The 7,643-nt window shown below is 50.2% G+C and overlaps 1 pseudogene; it reads right to left on the reverse strand.

The window, feature by feature from the left end:
- The window catches only part of LOC139997190 (large subunit ribosomal RNA), an 8,881-nt pseudogene extending 2,000 nt beyond the window's left edge, over positions 1 to 6,881 (reverse strand).
- Positions 6,882 to 7,643: the final 762 nt, after the last annotated feature.

Here is a 7,643-nt window from a genome sequence, read left to right on the forward strand (position 1 = left end):
GTTTGTCCTGAGTCTCAAGGCATCGATGAATCTCGATGGCTTGAGCAGGTTGTACTCGCTCAACCACACGTTACCAGTTCTGCTTTTGGAGAAGTCAGGTACCCCTTGTCCCTGACTTCTTAGGTCTCCCCAGAGTTGTATATGGGAGCCTTTCAAACGCTTTCTTGCCCTCTCAATCTCGTCCAAGGAAGCCGGCCAATTGATCCTGAGTGAGTTGGCCACTTTCTTTAATCTTTTTTCTGTTTCGTCATTAAAAAGTCCCGAGACCGCTGGATCGATCGACTCTTTCATTTTAATTGCGCTTTTAAGAATACCTAGTTTGACGATGTGCTCAAATCTAGGCATTCCCAGCCCCCCACAGCTCTTCGGGGCGTAAAAGAAACCAGTGGCAGTTGAAGGCACTAGATGGAGGATGGCCTTGATCTCCTGTCTGACTTCGCTATCCAGCAATTTCAATACAGTGTCGCTGGGCGGACTGATCAAAAGATGGTATATATAGCGAGGGAAGACGTATTTCGTGATGAGCTCGATCTTCTGGCATGGTTTCAGGGAGAGTTTTCTGATTCTCCTGACCACGCTCAGAATCTCGGGTACCACGATGCCACAATGAACACCCTTCCAAGGCCCCATTTTGGCGCCTAAATATCTGAATGCCTCATCCGGGTCTGTAGATGGAACGTTCAGCCCGTCGAGCCTTATTTCTGGATCTTTAACATACCAGGTGTCTCTTTTCGAGACAATCTGGAATGTTTGGCTCTTTTCTCTAGATAACTGCATGTTCAGGCCACTCAGATATTCGTGGAGGGCGTCCACCTGGCGCTGCGCCTCCCTCTCGTTTGCGCCCAACAACACTACATCGTCCGCGAACGCCAGAACAGGGATTCCTCTGTTTTGATTTTGATTCGCTTTGATGCCACTGGTTGATTCTTCGATCGTCTCCAGCAGTGGATCGAGACATAAGTTAAAAAGCAAGGGCGACAGGGGATCGCCCTGCTTGACTCCTCTCAGGATCTTGATCTCGACCCCAACTTTGTTTTTGGTCCGAATTGTTGTGGAATTATCCACGTACATATTTTTGATTAATTTAATTATTGGGGCCGGCACACCTTTCCTAGCCAGGCAAGGTGTTAAAGCCGAATGGGGTATCGTATCGAACGCCTTCGAGATATCCACGATCGTGAATATCCCGCCGCCCCCGTTTTTGCTTGTATTCAAGGCAGAATTTAAAAGTTCGATATTGGTTTTACATCCGTTTTCGGATGTAAAACCCTTCTGCCTTAGGTTCAATACAATACCTCTCCTTAACTTTCTGTCAAGGATGGAGGAGAAAATTCGGCCGAGAATGGGACCTATCGTAATAGGTCTCCAATCCTCGACCTTATGGCCCGATTTCTTTGCTTTCATAATTAATGTAGTCCTGTTACGCTTCCATATGGAAGGATAACAGGAACTATATAAACAGATGTTATAGATTTTAGATAATATTTCAGGCAGTCCGGGGATCGTTAGGTGTTCTTTTGTTAATCCATCCGGACCTGCCGCGGCTTTCTTTCTGATCTTTCTAATTTTCTCCGCCACATCCTCAACAGCTATCGGCGTAAAAATTTCGTTTAACGACAGCTTAGAGACACATTGATCATTAATAAACGGGACACTAGATGGTCCTTGTTGCCCCCATAATTCTTTATAGTGTCTCTTGACTTCTTCAGCTGCCGGTGGCTGCCTGGCTGGTTCCAGGTATGCGCGATCGTCGTTGATAACGACATCGGCCAACTTCTTTGGACACTCATAAAACAGATCCTGGCATCGTGCGTATGAAAACCGCTTTCTTGCGTTGCGGCTGTTCTTTTTATGTCCCATTTGGGGCTTATTCCGACTTAAATTACATTTAGTGATCTCTATTGTATTGACTTTCTTTATAATTTCATAGAGATGTGCAATAAAATTATTTAATTCTTTACCAAGGGCTTCCTCGTTCCCTTGGTTTAATTTAAAAATATTTTCCAGCCGATCGTAGGCCTCACTTAAAACAGGAGGTACGTCGGCTGTCGTCAGTATGGCTTCTTCCAGGCTGAGTCTCCATGCACTAAGAGACTCATTGTCAACGCGGATCTCAGGCGCATTTGAAGACGCATTGCCTGGATCCACGAGATCGCACCCTCCCACTGTTGCCCAATTAGCCTCCTGAGAGCTTGTTGCCTCACCGACCAGTCTTAGCTTTTTTCTCTGATATTTGATCTGGTCTAAGGTCTTGTTTGTGAGGATCTTATTTATTTCTTTGTTTGGATATTTATGATTTTTAAATTTTTCATTAAGCTCTCTCAAGAGACTAAGTTCTACTTCCGTCCAATTTTTATCTTTTGGGGGGTCCGGTCCCCTTCTTTTCTGATTTCTTAGGGCAGGGTGCGCATGCCTTTCGTGGGTCGAGAGTCCTCTCTGGGTCCCGAAACTCATGGGACATGCTTCACACTTATATTTTCCCACTGCCTTTTGACCAGTGCCTGTACATTTAGGAATGTGGCACTGGGTCCCATGAAGTTTCGAGAAACTTTTCCCACAGAGACAACTCCATTTAATATGCGCATCTGTATGGTGTAGATCGAGGTGCTTGTTCAGGTCGGATAACGACATGAAGAAAAGGTTTATTCCCTTCTCTTCACATACTGGACACGCAACCCGATCGCCCACTAAAGGTACCGTAATTCCATAACTCGTTGTCCGTTGGCTAGCTTGGTCGTCACCCATGATCCCCTGAGAAGCGGAAAAATCCGCCACGGCGCCTCCGGGATCGAGAGGCGTCGCGTCCGAGGCTTCGGTTGAATCGAACATTGAAACAAGAATATGTGTATCCGAAGTATTTAATTCCATCCATCATCCATCTCATGTCCTTTGATTAGCCAGGTCGTCATAGGTATGAAGGAACGAGTTCCTTGTTGTTGGTTTAACATCCTCCTCTTCACGGTACTCCATTTCCCGTTTCGGCACGGCCGATGATGTTTGTTCAGCTCACGTCCCTTCGTCGCTACACTCCGTTTGGCCATGTCCGCTAACACCCGGGGGATATTTCCCCACGCTGGCGAAGCGAACATGTTACCGGCGGTACCACGAGGAGGTAGGAGTGCAACTTGGATAGACAGGGCCTAGGCCCTGCCTATCCCCGAGTACCTATGACTCCCCAAGGCCCCGCGACAAGGCCGTTATGTAGCGGCCAGACGCTAAGGGCCTTGAGGGGCAGCAATGTGAGGCACGGCCCGGCGGCGCATCGCTTCCCAGATGTTCGTCAATTTGCTCAAAGGGAAAAAAAAACTTCGCTACGCACGACCAACAAGGGCCGCACGCAGCGAAAATCCCCCCCTGAGTGTGCGAATCGAAGTCCAGCGGCGTATTGCTTTCCAGCTCAGCCACCAAACCCGAAACGTGCAGCCTTCCGACAAAAGCACCACCGAACTGCTCGCTCTTAGACCTTCCAAGCACATACAACGCCACGTTGAGCGGTGTATTGCTCTTCCAGTGTGCGCGACTAAGTCCAGCGGCGTATTGCTTTCTGGCGCGTGTCAAAATGATAGCACATACCCAGCTGGCACTGCCGGGGACACCGCCTAGGTGTAGATGGGAATTGATTTAAAGGAAAAAAAATTCGCTACGTACGATCGATAAGACCGCACGCAGCGAACCCCTCCCTATTGTAATGAGCGACTAAGTCCAGCGGCGTATTGCTTTTTAGCGTACGCACCGAACCAGACGCTAGTAATTCCATAGCGGATATCCGGCTAAGTCCAGCGGCGTATTGCTTTTTCGATGGTATATAAAAAAAGCCTTAAATGGAAAAAAATCGCTACGCACGACCATAAGACCGTACGCAGCGAATCCCCCCATAAGCCTTTATTAGCGCATGCGACACCAAGGCCCGCAACACATTGCACCCCATTAAGGGGCCAATTACGTCACTAGTACGATGACGGGACTTTTGACAACCTTAAGAGAGTCATAGTTACTCCCGCCGTTTACCCGCGCTTTTTTGAATTTCTTCACGTTGACATTCAGAGCACTGGGCAGAAATCACATTGCGTCAACACCCTTGGGGGCCATCGCAATGCTTTGTTTTAATTAGACAGTCGGATTCCCCTAGTCCGTGCCAGTTCTGAGCTGAGCGTTGAATGGCGGCCGAAGAGAACGACCGCGCGCAACGACGATAATTAGATATCGTCGAGCGACGGAAGCCTCGCAGCAAGGAAGATCCGCGGGAGGCCAAGGCACGGGACCGAGCTCGGATCCAGGGTTACGCGACGACCGCGATCGTCTCCATACCCGTTGCAAACGAGAAATGGATAGACCGGGACGCCGTTTCGACCGTTCAGCTCGCCCAGGCCCGGCACGTCAGCCAAACCCGCTTCCCGACCAAGCCCGACACGCCCCGCTCCTCAGAGCCAATCCTTATTCCGAAGTTACGGATCCAATTTGCCGACTTCCCTTACCTACATTAATCTATCGACTAGAGGCTCTTTACCTTGGAGACCTGCTGCGGATATGGGTACGAACCGGCGCGACACCTCCACGTGGCCCTCTCCTGGATTTTCAAGGTCCGAGGGGAAGATCCGGACACCGCCGCAACTGCGGTGCTCTTCGCGTTCCAAACCCTATCTCCCTGCTAGAGGTTTCCAGGGAACTCGAACGCTTATACAGAAAAGAAAACTCTTCCCGGATCTCCCGACGGCGTCTCCAGGTCATTTTGGGTTACCCCGACGAACACTCTTACGAGGGCCCGAATGGTATGCGGTTCCGCTGCCGGGTTCCGGAATAGGAACCGGATTCCCTTTCGCCCAATGGGTGTTTATCTTTCGCTCAACTTTTTTACACATTTTGTGTTATAGCATATTTTCGTGTATATATATATGATCTTAGGACACCTCATCTGCATAGGATTTCTCTTAGGGCTTAGGATCGACTGACTCGTGTGCAACGGCTGTTCACACGAAACCCTTCTCCACGTCAGTCCTCCAGGGCCTCGCTGGAGTATTTGCTACTACCACCAAGATCTGCACCGACGGCGGCTCCAGGCAGGCTCGCGCCCAGACCCTTCTGCGCACACCGCCGCGACCCTCCTACTCGTCAGAGCTTCATGAAGGACGGTCCACGATCGCAATTGATCGAAAGACTCGCGTGCCTTCCCACTTGCCACTGACGGCGGAGTATAGGCGCGACGCTTCAGCGCCATCCATTTTCAGGGCTAGTTGCTTCGGCAGGTGAGTTGTTACACACTCCTTAGCGGATTCCGACTTCCATGGCCACCGTCCTGCTGTCTTAAGCAACCAACGCCTTTCATGGTATCCCATAAGCGTCGACTTAGGCGCCTTAACTCCACGTTTGGTTCATCCCACAGCGCCAGTTCTGCTTACCAAAATTGGCCCACTTGGCACTCTGATCCGACAATTGTATCTCGTGGCTTCATGATCCAAGCAAGCCAGAGATCTCACCCATTTAAAGTTTGAGAATAGGTTGAGGTCGTTTCGGCCCCAAGGCCTCTAATCATTCGCTTTACCAGATGAGACTCGTACGCGTTCGATGAGAACGGACGAGTGCCAGCTATCCTGAGGGAAACTTCGGAGGGAACCAGCTACTAGATGGTTCGATTAGTCTTTCGCCCCTATACCCAGTTCCGACGATCGATTTGCACGTCAGAATCGCTACGGACCTCCATCAGGGTTTCCCCTGACTTCGTCCTGACCAGGCATAGTTCACCATCTTTCGGGTCCCAACGTGTACGCTCTAGGTGCGCCTCTCCTCGCAATGAGAACGAGACGCCCCGGGAGTGCGGGGCCGCATTGTCTCGCGGCCCATCCTCCCTCGATCGGACACGCGCAACCCACTCAGGGTGGGCACGCGCGCCGATTTTCACTTTCATTTCGCCTTTAGGTTTACAAGTCCCAATGACTCGCGTACATGTTAGACTCCTTGGTCCGTGTTTCAAGACGGGTCCTGAGAGTACCCAAAGCAATAGCGTCGCCGACCGGTAATCAGAGACTCGGCCAGTCCAAGAAATCCGCCAGCCAACAGCTGCCGATGCCCCAGCACGGAATTAAACTCCGTAAAAACTGAGAACGATCGACGATCGCTTGCGGCGGTCTAGACGCACACACATTCGAGAATGGATTGGTTGCGGCCCGATACCGTCTAGTGTACCGTCGTGCAGTCGGCCGGGCGACCGAGGGTCTGCCGCGTGCGCCGAAGCGACGCGACAGTCACCCGCTCGGGCCGTAGACCGACACACAACGGGTCGCGACGTTCTACTAGGGGAGAAGTGCACGACTACGACGCCGGAGCGTTCGAATCGAAGGTGGCGTGCCCTCGCCAATGGAACCACGAAGGCCCACCCGGAGCATCGCTCACCAACGATCACCGACGCCGTCGACGATGAATCTCCCCATTCGATCTTTTGGGTTTCTCAGGTTTACCCCTGAACGGTTTCACGTACTCTTGAACTCTCTCTTCAAAGTTCTTTTCAACTTTCCCTCACGGTACTTGTTCGCTATCGGTCTCGTGGTTGTATTTAGCCTTAGATGGAGTTTACCACCAACTTAGGGCTGCACTCTCAAGCAACCCGACTCTAAGGAGAGATCCTCCCGAAACGCGTTCCGGTCACTACGGGCCTGGCACCCTCTGTGGGTACATGGCCCCATTCAAGATGGACTTGGACGCGGTTCGACGTCACGGGATAAACGGATCCTCCCGAACACTACATTTCCCAACGGCGGAACCGCGGGATTCAGTGCTGGGCTAATTCCTGTTCGCTCGCCGCTACTAAGGAAATCCTTGTTAGTTTCTTTTCCTCCGCTTAGTAATATGCTTAAATTCAGCGGGTGATCTCGCCTACTCTGAGGTCGCTTCAACGTCACGACACGGTGACAATTTTTTTTTTTTCAAAGAAAAAAAAATTTCGTGCCATGTGGGCGCGATTCGAGAAAAGCAAGACGGTTTGATAACAATGCGACAGAGGGTCTTTATTTTTATTTCTCTCTCCGAGAATCGCCTCAAAGAGAAAAAAAAATAAAAAAAAAAAATTAATTCGAATAGAATCGAGAACCGTATATTCTATCTCGATCGAGAAACGTTTTATGCATCTCGCCAAAGTGCCTTTTAAACTTCGTTCGTCGTATCATGTTCGAGCTAAGACTCACGCAAGACACCCGTAACGATCTCCGGTTTTTAACGCCCGTCCTCTTTGTATAATATATATATATATACGTGTTATGTATAATATATCTCCCGTAGCCGTTTCTCTCTTCTCGACGATTCCAGCGGTTCCTTGTTTTCGCCTGTTATTGCTGGCACAGAGATCGAACACGCGACATATATATAACATATCGGTTTCTTTGCTCTGTACCAACGACGAAAACGCACGGGAACTCACGCAAGTGGAAAAGCGAGCGCGAGACGTACACAACGGGGTGAATTTATTACTCGGGGACTGGACGACCGGCGATCTGTTAGGATGCGCGGTCCAGCGATAGACGACGAAGAGACATGGGATGACCAACGATCTCTTTTTCTCTAATACTCGGAGCGCCGAAACGCCTTAAAGCAAAAAAAAATCACACGCGCGTACGTCGTACGTACGGCGCGTGTATACCTCGTCTCTAATCAAG

Source organism: Bombus fervidus, unplaced genomic scaffold, assembly GCF_041682495.2.
Source record: "Bombus fervidus isolate BK054 unplaced genomic scaffold, iyBomFerv1 scaffold0037, whole genome shotgun sequence".
Classification (NCBI taxonomy): Eukaryota; Metazoa; Arthropoda; class Insecta; order Hymenoptera; family Apidae; genus Bombus; species Bombus fervidus.